Here is a 13,084-nt window from a genome sequence, read left to right on the forward strand (position 1 = left end):
ACTCCTAAGGACCTATTTTAAAGGGTTATAATGAGTTTTAGGACCTGGGAAGATATGCAAGTACAATACCACCTTATCCATTTAGACTGACAAACTTTTGACATTCTGCTTTCTTTCATCCCTGTTCACTTAGTTCATAAAGTGAGGATTTAGTCTATTCGCACTTGGTGGCTTGATTGGAAGTGGTATCCTACCACTCCTTTTTCTAATTTCAGGCCAAGTTTGGGCTACAGATGGCTTTTACCTCATCTTTCGATGGTGGATACACTAAATCACAGATGTCATTTGCAATATTCTCTTTCTCAATGGAGAAAATGCTTTGATACCATATGGAATGCTATAACTGAAGCCAATATTCCACATTTTTCTTGGTGCCTGGCCTTCCAAGGTCTCCTCCTGGGGCCTTGGCTCAAACACATTGGGGTTCCTAATGCTAGATGCCCCTTCTATGGACAACTAGATTCTTTCTTGAATATTTTTTGATTTTGTAAGTGTGCTAAAAATTATTGGCACTAGATTCATGATTTTTTTAAACCAGTCAGAACTGATTCTTTTTATTGGCACATGATTTTACTGGGCGACTCTCCCAGATTTCCTAGGAAGTTCACCCATATTTGGCATACCTTCAGGTTGGAGATTCTATTTTCTCTATGGAAAGATGGAATGCTAATCTTTTCACACACATTTTTTTGGATGTTAAGATTTCTATGTACACTAAGGCATGCATTTGTAATAATGTAATTATGTAGATTCATCTGCAAGCTAACAAAGTTGCACTCGAGGTAGCTTACCTACAGGAGCTACTGAATCACTGGGGCAATGCTCCATGCACTATTGCTAGAGTTCATCCTAATGCCTTAGTGGAGACCTTGATGCCTCGTGGTTGTCATCCTCGATGCCACTCTTTTGACTACCACTCGCATACCCCATGCTCCTAGGCTTCCCACCATCACTCTCTCAGTGGTGGTGATGGAAGATGGAGGTTTCACTCACCTTCTCCACCCCATGGTGTTTTTGGTTGGTCCCCGACTCCTCCTTCTAGTACTCATCGTGCACATTCTAGGAAATGGTCGCACCTAGACCTGGGAATCTCTCCTTTGTGGCCAAAGGTTAAAGATGCAGAGGCTACACTGTTGATGATGGCTAGACTATTCCCAGCCTATTCCCCAATCCTAAAGATGATTGGGGTTTTCAAGAAAAAGATGATCCACCACCCTCGGCTGGCACTACTTTGGTAGCATGAGGTTGCCTTATATTGTTTTTTTTGATGAATAGTTTATGTTTCTGGCTATGGGTGTATTTTTAGTTTGGCTTTAGCCATGTGAACTGATTTGTAGGGTGATCTTGTATCCCCTGACCCTTTTTTTGTGAATTGTAATCTGAGTATATTTTATTAATAGAAAAGGGCACTATTCATCAAAAAAAAAAAATTGCCCTTTGGTTAAAAATCTCTTTTTATTTTAGTGAAAGTCATTAATAACTTCTCGAGAATTTCATATATAGGTTTTTAACTCTCAATTTTTTTTTTAATGTCCTGAATTTTAAAAAAATGTGATTCATTTACATTCATTAGTTGAAATCATTTTATGTAGTAGTTATTGGGTTATATACCTTCAAATTTAGCCTTGGTAAGACAATCAAACAATTTTTATGCTTTTAAAATATTAGTTATTTTATGTCAATTTTTTCTTCATGATTAACGTACTAAGGAACACATTTTATTTATTTGATTGATTTTGTATGCAAATTAATAATTGCTCATGCTTTCATGTAAAATTTGTATTACATTAAATTAATTTATTTATCAAACTTAATAACAAATCAAATTACAAGTTTCCTGTTCATTTCATTGAGTTCCTACTCAAATTTACCACATGGAGTAAGAATCACCTTGATGGTATTCATTATTGGAGTAATTTTTACTCACATAAAGACACAAAAATCTATGAAGGACTAGAAACCCATGTAACACATAAATTTGTAAAATTCACACATGAAAATTTATGACGTATAGTTCAATTGCAACTAAAATGCAACCAAATCAATCACACATGATATCATTTGTTAAATTAAGAAGACATCACATTATTGTAGAGGTAGGAAATTTTTTTGCTTCATTTTGGAATCTTTCAGCATTTAACATTTGTACATTGTGCAAAGTTTTAGATAAATCATGTCTAAATGTTTGATGGTTTTACTTTCAGAGGTTGTGATTGCTGCTGGAAAGATTAAAGAAATAGGTATTTTAGAACAAGAGACCTTGCTACTAATAAGTGTGATTTTTTTTAATGTCTAGTGTCCTGTTAAGCCTAAATTTGTAAGTTATTATGTTGTTTCTAGATTATCAAATTGTTTATGACATCTAAATTTTATGTTTGAAAACTTTCATTGAAGAGGAGTGTCTTTGATAATTTGACTAAGCCACTAAATTTGATAATAAGATTGTTAATTTACAATCATGTCTTTCTTTGGAGAGCAATTATTTGCACTCCTAATCATCCAACACTCACAGATGGTTTAAATATAATGATCTGATTTACACAAAATGGCGTGAAGCTTTTACTAGTGATAACTATTTGTAAAGCTATTCTAGAGCTTCTTATATTTAAGCTTTTCACATATCCCTCTCTACTAGTTTCCAATATGCACCGCACTTCTTTGTTTCATGCTTTTTCTGTATCACCAATGCTAAGTTTTTTGAACTAACACTAGTTGCATTATAAGGATATCAAAATATTGATGTTTATCAATAATAGATCTGAGCATATTTATGTCTAGGCTATCAATCAAACCTGTATACTTGACCTTCTTTGTGAAGGTTACCTTTACCCCTTCATGCTACCATGATCTATTTAAAAGGTCCATTTTGAGAATAAATAAAAAAGACTTGCATTTTTGTGTTAACGGTGCCCTCCTCACATACTTGGGAACTGTTAATAATATAATTGGTCAAAAAATTTCTTCTAGCAAGTATAAAAAATCCTCCTTTTCAAAGAGTGTTCATGTTAAAATTGTACATTGTTGGACCTTTTATAGCCATGTCTTTGATATATGGATTATATTCTTCTTACCTATTCTTGTTATTTCATGTCCTTGAATGTCTTGATTTTCTGTGTGCTTGCTACCTACCTTATAAAGGCTTATTATTTGAATGTTTTATTAGATGCCTTTGCATTAGTAGTATTCCTATGATCCATTTCAGATCACTTCTAGTAACTACAATTGTGCCTTTTGAAATATTTGATTGAATGACTATTAAATTTGATGTGTAAGGTTGATATTGCATAATAATGGATGCACATTGTGATAATAAAATGTGACTGACATTTTTGGTGGTCCATTAATAAATTATGAATCTAAAATTTATTATGCCCTCTACATGTTGAATATTTGAAAGCCAACGGTTATGGGTGTTTTCCCTCCACTTGTATTGTGTTGATCATTTGTGATCTATGAATGTTGATATCATCGTTTTGTAAACTCATTTCTATTTCATCAATATAATTCCTCTACTCTCAATGTGGACATAGCCATGATTTGTGGTGACCCATGATAAAAGTTTGTGTTTATGTGTCTCACTATTTTGTCCATTTCTTTTGCATTCTTAATTAATTTACAATTGGTATTAGAGCCTCCGATTGATTTTGATGATCAAATTCCAAAGTCATGGGGGAATCAAGAGTGCAAAAATTCTCAAAGAAGAATTTTAGTTTATGGAAGGTACAAATGTGATCATTATAGGTCAAGCATGATCTTGCAATAGGAATCAGAGGTAAAGTGAAGAAGCCAAACTCCATGATAGATGAGACTTGGAATAAAATTGATGAGAAGGAAATTTCAGAGATTTTTCTCTTGTTGTCTTAGAATGTGTTGTTCATTGTGAACAATGAAACGTCAACAAAGGAGGTATGGGACAAGCTTCAAGGTATGTATGAAATGATGTCCACTGCAAACCAAATTTTTATCATGAAGAAGTTTTACAAGTTGAAGATGAAGGATAGAAAAACTATGTCAAATCACATAAATGAGTTGAATACTCTTTTATGCTAGGTACACTCCATTGGTGTGCCTCAAGATGAAAAAAATAAGGTGTTCATCCTATTATGTTCTTTACTGGATAGCTAGGATGGTGTGGTAACATCGGTCAACACTTTCATTACTGATAAAAACAAGCTAGTTCACGATGAGGTGTTCTCTACTTTTCTTAGTCAAGACATGAGGAGGACTAATAAAGATTCTTCATTTGATGATGTGCTAACAATGGTTAGTACATAAAATAGAGGAAGAACTCAACAGAGAGGCAGAAATAACTGTAGTGCCTGCCCCTAGTTCACATTTTGTTTTAATTGCCAAACTCTTTTAGGCCAGTTTTATACTTGATGTTTAGTAGCATTACTTTCAGATTATCAGATATTGTTTTACATTCAATTTATTATATAGTGAGATTACTTGGTACTCTATATTTCATGTATGTATATTCAGTGTTTTCAATTATCGATGATGATTAGTTAGATGGTTTATTATCACATGTGTTTTTTTTTTATGGATACTTACCCCATACTGCATGTGTATGGTGTGCGTATTTTTTTTCTTTATGTATGGTGTTTTTGATGTGGTTAAGGAAGGGAGTCATAGTCACCTGCTAGTCAGGATCTACACGATGTACCACTTCCTGCCATTGCATGTTTAGCTTAGAATATTGTGTCTGTACATGCGTGGATTTTATGCAGGTTGCAGGTACTGGGTATCGACTTCCCTGAATTGCCAGGATGAGCGTACCCTATCGCATTATCTCAATGGTAAGAGAGGGGAGATAAATTCTTAAGTCCAGATCCTAAACCTTTAAGCCATTGTCCTAATTAAAAATTAGGACAAGTATCTGAGTCAAGTACCCTCCGAATGCATCAAATGATGTAATTTCATGATTATAACCCTTTGTTGATTTAGTATGTGTTTTGCTATGATGGGTTTTCGTATGTTGTTTTATGAGTCCTTGGTGTATTTTCTATTAATTAAGTCTAATTAAAAAGATTAAATTAATGATTTAATCTAATAGAAAATTATTATGGCATTTTAATATTTAATTATATTTAATTAGTTGAGAAATTAATTAAATAAAAAGAATTAAATTTGGAGAGAAAAGTTTAAAGATAAATTTAGAACGTGATAATATTTATTTAATTTAAGAATAATATATTTAGAGTTCATTTTTAAATAAATGCTAAATATTATTGTTATTTAAGTTAACTAAATATTCTATCAATTAAGTTTCTAAAATAAATAAAAAAGTGAAAATATATTAATTATTAAAAGTTGTAAGATTGCATGATGCGAGCATGTGTTGAAAATAAAAGAAATTAATTAAAAAGATAAAATAAGAGAAAATAATAATGTTATTTTAATTTCATAAAGTGTGCATGAGTTTAAAAGTAATAAAGATTAAAAATAGAAGTCAAGTGGAAAAATTAAATAAAGTTATTTAATAATTCATTTAATGTGCATCAAAAAGATAAAACAAAGATACATACAAGTTAATTTGAGAGTTAACTCAATTGAGCAAAGAGTCCTCTCGGGTGAATGCACAATTAGTGCCCTGATTTGAGGAGAAGACTCCTTATCACAACTTTGGGGTTCATTTTTGAGGGACAGTGAATTTGGGAAAGAATTTTGGAGACAGGAATTTTGGAGATACAGAATTTTGGGGAGAACTTTTGGAAGCGAATTTTAGAAGGAGAATTCTAGGAAAGATTTTTTGGGGATTTCATTTTAGCATCAGAACCAGGTAGGGTCTTGTGCTTTGATTTGTTGATTAAATACGCAATTACTCTTTCCTGTCTTCTTCGTGTTTGTGGATTGTAAATCCAACTTCTCTATAATGAAAGTTTAAACTTTTCAAAATAGTGAATTATTAATTGCTTGTTGATAATTTCTGTATATGTGAAGAATAGTAGAGTTATCAAAAAACCCTCGTTTTCTAGAATAAAGAAAATTAGAATTTAACTTGGGAAGGATTTGGAATTTAAAATTGAAAATTATAGATCGAAAACTCGGGTGGTTAAAAATATTTTCTCCTTCAAAATAAAGATGAAATCAATATTTAAAATTTAAAAAAAAAAAAAAAAAAAAATATATATATATATATATATATATATATATATATATATATATATATATATAGAATTTAGATATTTATAAATTGTATAAAATAAATAAAATTAGATTTAAAAGAAATTGTATGTTGTAATATAACAAAGTTTTGTTTTTATTTTTATAACAAATCATATTTTTAGAAAAAATAATATAAAATAAATAGGGGAGGGGCGGCCTAACCACCCCCTACCCTTTTTATTTCATTGTCTGACGGCTATAAAAGCCGACGGCTGCTGTGCAGCCGTACCTACGACTGTGGTCGCAGTACAACTGCGACAGCAGTCCGCACGATTTTTTAGGCCAATGATTTATAATCGCTTAAACATATTTAATTCGTGCCCATTCCAATATATTTAGAATTCGATTTTGTTTTGTAATGATATAAATTTGCATTAATTTTTATAAAAAAATTGAATTGTTATTATATATAATTTTTAATATATTAATTTTATTAATATTTAATAATGTTTTATTATTAGGTTATCAACATTTAATAATTAACTATTAATGCATTTTAAATGTTTAACTATTAATGCATTTTAAATATAGTTATATAAATATTAATTTATAAATAATTTTTGATTAAATATTAATAAATTGATAATTAATGAAAATATTAATATGAGCATTTAGATCTTTAATTATTAATTACTTAAAATTTTTAAAAAAAATTAATTTAATTAAAGTTAATTAATGATGAATTCTATTTTGAAATAAATTGTAGAATTATTGTTTTAAAATATGATGGGAGGGTAATTCTAGTTTCATTTGAACAAGTAAATGGGTCAACCTGTAGGGTAATCTAGAAATCTTTTGAATTAGAATCATACCTTGAAACTAAAACTGAAACGTTACATTAACTCAATAGTATATTATCAATCAAACCAAACTTGATACCTACGTTCTGTTTTATGTATGTTGTTTGTGTTTTGGGGTTTTGAGGTTTGTTCTAGTGTTGACCAGTTTAGGTTGTTACCAGAGGCTCGGGGTTGTGAATGTGATGTTATGATGATTTGGTCTCAATCTTTCTTAACCCAACCATGGTAATGTGATGGAGTGCTCTATGATGGATGTTTTACTGTTTGTTATTTCTTTCCAGTTTCCTTGTGTGAAGCTGATGGTGTATGTATTTGAGTTACATGACTTGACCATTTTGGATTCTTCGATCAGTATTGTGATCTATTATTGGGATACTTGTTGGTTGCTCATTGGAGAACCATTGCATATTGTGATTTATTATTGATGCCTTCGGATGCTGATAGAGATTTGTTGTGATCATTATGTTTATTATTTGATGCTATTCAGTTGCTCATGGAGAACTGATGTGATGATTGTGGATTATATTTATGATGTTTTTAGTCGCTTGTATAAGACTGAGGTGATTTTATTATGATTCTTTGATTCATGATTTCATGAGCCTAGGGTAGGTTATCTATGTGTAGTGTCGGGAAGTGGCTTGCAATGGGGGTTGGGGCCCTAAGAGGCTACTTGGAGAAACCCATTGTAAGTTGTTTTAATAAGTGAAAACATCTCACCTAAATATTGACTTAAATGAACCTAATAAGATAACTGTATGTTCTCTCCCATGCCTTGAGTGCTAGTACAGACTAGGATGGGGTAGAGAGAATGCTTGGTTATGACCTTGCATTTCGTAGTATGCCTCGTTAGTACGAGAGGATACTAGTGGCCGCAAGATCACAAGGGACCCAAGATTCCTAAGGGATTGCTCAGGTAACTTTCGACGTGACTTTTGCGATGACACTTTCCCGCTTGCATAGCAGGTTTCCTACGTGTCTTTGTTGTGCCTCTGGGTCTAGATGTCTATCTATGTTGGAACCTTTGAGTTAGCATACTTTTAGGATTTCCCAGACTTAGAGAGACTTGTGCTTTGTGTAATGTGATTTGTTATCATGTTTGAGACTTGAGACTATCTCCTCAGTGCGATGGGAGTGGGCCATTTAGGTTCTACGTGGTCGAGTGGTAGTGCTTTTTACTCTTACCATTGAGATCCATTTGTGGTCACCGTGGCTGGAGCTTTCTTGGGTGGCATTTACTTTCATTCTTTTCATGGATTATTATGATGGATGGTTAGATTTTATGATGGATGTTATATCATTATGGATGTATGGATGTATCATGTATATTATTAGTTTCATTTATTTTACTATACTTTGTATCATGGATTCGAGGATGATGTATCTCTATTTTTATATATGTATATTCTTTTAAGCCTTTCATACCCTGTGACATGTGCAGTGGATGATTGAGTATTCCGAATTAATTTGCCAAAAGGCATTCGGAACAAATGTATATTATGGACATTGGACTTTCTTATTATTCTTTCATGTGGATGTAGTATTTGTTAGACTTAGAATTAATTAATTTTAAATGTGACTCAACATCTTGGGATCCTTAAGGAATGTAACCTATTATGTATGTTTGTTGATTATTACATGTTATTGCTTCCACTACTATGTGTTTGATGTGTATGTTATACTTTCTTACTTTAAAAAAAAAAATGTTTAGCAAACGTAAAAACTTTAGGTTAATTCTTTTGGGTCCCTTGGCAGGGCATTACAATAACAACAACCTAAGGTCACAATCAGCTAGAAGATCATAGTCTTGGGGTAGGCAAAGCAGTTGTTAGTTTTGTGGAAAAGCTAGTCATGTTAAAAGGGATTGCAAAAAATATAAAAGGGTTCAAGAAAAGGTTTTGGACAGCAGATAAAACATCATTCATGATCAAAGTGATGGTGTTTTTGTTCTTGTGACAATTGACACAACTTCAAATTCATGTGTAATTGACTTTGGGGCCTCATTTCATGCATCTTCTTGCAGCAAAGCCTTCACAAACTACAATGAAGGTAAATTTGGGAATGTTTATTTGGGTAATAACAAAGCTTGTAAAATTGTAGGAAAGGGTGATATTTTTTTATCAATAGAAGGAGGTGCTCAATTATTGCTTTGGGATGTTAGGAATGTTCCCAAATTGAAAATAAATTTGATTTCCATCAATCAATTATATGCTCAAGGTTTTCTTACACTTCTCACAGACACATGGAAAATTGCCAAAGGTTCCATGGTTATTGCCAAAGGGGATAAAGTTGGTAGCCTATATGTTGTTGAAACTAGTAATGAAATGGGAGTTGTGATGATTTTTGCGAACATTGATGTTGCACTTTGGCATCAAAGATTAGGCCACATGAGCAAAAAGGGCCTAGAGTTTATGCTTAATTGAGATCAACTTCCAGGTATCCAATCAATAGATTTAGAATTTTGTGAGCATTGTCTTCATGGGAAACAAAAATGTGTTAGCTTTTTGAAAAATGACCATGACAAGAAGACAACACCATTGAAGTTAGTGCACTAAGATGTCTTCAATTTGACAAAAGTAACCTCTCATGGAGGCACAAATTTCTTTGTTTCCTTTCTTGAAGATGGTACTAGAAAGATTTGGGTCTATATGTTGTCTAGAAAGTCTGAAGTTTCCTCAAAATTAAAATTTTTTAAACCTCTTGTTGAAAATTAGAGTGGGCACAAAATCAAATGTTTAAAATTAGATAATAGACGTGAATTTTGTTAGTTGGAGTTTGATAAATTTTGTGCAAATCAAGATATTTTATGGGTGAAAGTTGTAACATTCACCCCTCAACAAAATGGGGCAGTGGAAAGACTAAATCAAACTACACTTGAGAAAGTTCGATGCATGCAGTCTAATTCTAGTTTAGGAAAAGAATTTTGGGTGGAGGCCTCAAATATAGTAGTGTATTTGATTAATTGAAGTCCTTCATCTCATTTGGACTTTCGAATTCCAAAAGAAGAATGGTTGGGTAAAAGGATTTCCTTCTCACAGCTTTGAGTGTTTGGGTGTCAAGCATTTGTTCATGTTCCTAAATAAAAAAGGAAAAAGCTAGATTCAAAATCAGAATAGTGTATCTTCATGGGCTATGGTGAATATCAGTTTGGATTTTGACTATGGGATCATATTGCAAATAAGATTGTATAGAGTAAGGATGTGGTATTTAATGAGACAAAATTTCCAACCCTTCAATTGGCATCTCAGGAAGCATCTACTGAAGAATTTATTCCAATGTCTTTGTTTAATGAGAATAATTCTTCATTAAGTCCACAATCTTAGCCTATGTTTACATATTCCTACCTCTATTTAAGCTCCAATTCCTAGTTTTTCATTAGAAAATATGAATACTGATTCTTATTCCCACAACATCAAATATCATAGTCCTTTACCCTATAGATATTTAGGTTGTTTCTCTCACACAGAATAGTCATCACAAGCATAGCATACTTCTGAGGACAAGCAATTCCATGAACTAGACAATCTGTAGGGATATGGTCAAAGAATTGAAAGCAATTAAAATTCGTCAATTTGTAGGAGATGTGGGGTATTGGATAGTAGTCACAATGGTTAAATCATACAAGAATTATTTGTAAAAGTTCTTACTACTCATAATAAGGGAGAGCATTGACATGCTATGCTAGAGACAAGTTACGTGTTTAGAAATATCAATGCTTCCTCTGCTTCTACCCATGTTGAACACAATCTTGAAACAAAACCTTCATGAATATTTGGCTGCCCAATAGAGCATTGACATGTTAGGAGATCAAAGTGCATGGATAGAGACAAATCATATATTGGTCATGGCATATCCTAGTTAGCAGGACACAGTAATGAACAAGGTGTCTATGAGTTTGGGGATCTTTCACCCACACTGTAGATGGGACAAGAATTTGATGCGGGTAATAAAGAGCAAGCAGCTGTTAGAATGAACAATGACTCTTTCCATTTACCCTTGACTATTCCAAGTAGTGGAATGTTAGAAATCAGTTTGATGGTAACCATGAACTAGGGAGCAATGGGAGTCAACAAAGAACATGGTCTCCTCCTTTGCAAGATTCATTTTTAAAACTTCCTCACACCATTCCTCACCCAATAGCAACAAAGTACATACATGCTTCAGAACATTGTCTACATTCCTATGGTCATAATGCTACCAGTGAAGAACATGGCATGTGGATTTCTCAAGAGCACGAGATGAACAATGACATTGGTTGTTCAATTGGAGATAGAGACATCTAAGAAAATAAGAAATTGGTCAGAGTCAATACATAGAATCACTTGAATAAAAAAATTCAAACATCTTCACATGGGAGTGACCATGAATTGCTACAAAATAATTCTAAGGAGACAAATATTCTAGACTTAAGATGATCTACTAGGTAGAGAATGATGCCTGCGAAATATTTAGATTATGAATTGCTCTACTTTGAGTAGGCAAAACTTGAGATTTTAATCTCTGATCCAATTGAACAGGCTAATTTCAAAGATGCTTGCAAAAGTACTAATAAAAATTAGTGAATGATTATGATTGAAGAAGAGATGAACTCTCTTAAAACTAATAAAACCTAGGATTTAGTTCCACTTCCAACCAACCATAAAGCTCTAAAAAATCATTGGGTATATAAGGTGAAAGAGGAAGATGGTGGCAGAAAGAGATACCATGCTCGGCTAGTTACAAAAGGGTATGCTTAGAAAAAGGGGCTAGATTTTGTAGAGATTTTCTCACCAGTTGTACAAATGACTATAATCTAGGCAGTTTTGGGATTGGTAGCTATTTGGGATCTCGAGGTTGAACATCTTGATGTCAAGCCAGTTTTTCTACATGGTGACATCAATGAGGAATTGTACATGGAACAACCTAAAGGCTTTGTTCAAAAGGGGAAAGAACATCTCTATTGCTGATTGAAGTGAAGTTTGTATGGGCTTAAGTAAGCTCCAAGATAGTAGTATATTAAGTTTGATCAGTTCATGGCTAAACACAACTTCACCTAGTGCAAATCAGATCTGTGCATCGACTATTAAAGGCTTCCTAGTGGTGAGTTTTTCATTCATCTACTCTATGTTATTGACATGTTAGTTTCTTGTTCTTCTCCTTAAATAGTTAGAAAGTTAAAGAAAGTGTTAGCTTCTTGGTTTTCTATGAAAGATCTAGGGGCTGCCAAAAAGATTCTTGGAATGACTATCACTAGAGATAGACAAAAAAAATGCTTAATTTGTCACAAAAATCATGCATTGACAAAGTTGTACAGTGGTTTGGTATGGTTGAAGCTAAACATGATCCTATTCCTTTTGCTCCTCACTTTCCCTAAGTTATAATTTGTGTACCAAAACAAAAGAAGAGACTTGGATTTTATGCATAATGTTCCTTATAAATCAGCAGTTGGTAGCATAATGTATGCTATGGTTTCTACATGTCTTGACATTTCTAATGTGGTGGGAGTAGTTAGTAGATTCATGAGAAATTCTGGGAAGCCTCATTGGGAAGCAGTCAAGTGGATATTGTGGTATTGCAAGGGTACTTTTGATTATGCATAATGTTTTGGTAGAAATCATGCTCAACTGCAAGGATTCAGCGATTTAGATCTTGCTAGAGATCAAGAAAAATGCAGGTCTACTATTGGTTATGCTTTCATATTTTCTGGGGCTGCCATTAGTTGGGCCTCAAGGCTGCAACATTGTGTTGCACTTTCTTCTACTAAAGTCAAATACTTTGCTCTTTCCAAAGGAGCTAGAGAGATGATTTGATTTGGTTGCAAAACTTCTTCAGTGATCTACATTGGCAACAATATGATTATGTTTTATTTTCTAATAGTCAAAGTACAATTTTTATGGCTCATGATCATTCCTCTCAGCAACACTCCAAACATATTGACAACCATGCTCACTATGTTGACTAGGTGGTAGAAGAAGGACACCTAAAGGTTGCCAAGATTTATACAAAGATCAATCCAACGGACATGTTGACAAAGGTTGTTTCTAAGGAGAAGTTTGAATGTGCTAGGACTTCTCTTGGCCTTGTTAAAAAGAAGTAGGTTAGCATGTAGAGCAGGGGAATGGGTGATCAGCTGATTTATT

General features: G+C 33.1%; 1 pseudogene; it reads left to right on the plus strand.

The window, feature by feature from the left end:
• Positions 1 to 11,389: 11,389 nt before the first annotated feature.
• LOC149531545 (small nucleolar RNA SNORD36) lies at positions 11,390 to 11,474 on the plus strand (annotated as a pseudogene).
• The last annotated feature ends 1,610 nt before the right edge of the window (positions 11,475 to 13,084 follow it).

The sequence above is a fragment of the Cupressus sempervirens genome, chromosome 11, assembly GCF_028749045.1.
Source record: "Cupressus sempervirens isolate cs-2001-9-10 chromosome 11, ASM2874904v1, whole genome shotgun sequence".
Classification (NCBI taxonomy): domain Eukaryota; kingdom Viridiplantae; phylum Streptophyta; class Pinopsida; order Cupressales; family Cupressaceae; genus Cupressus; species Cupressus sempervirens.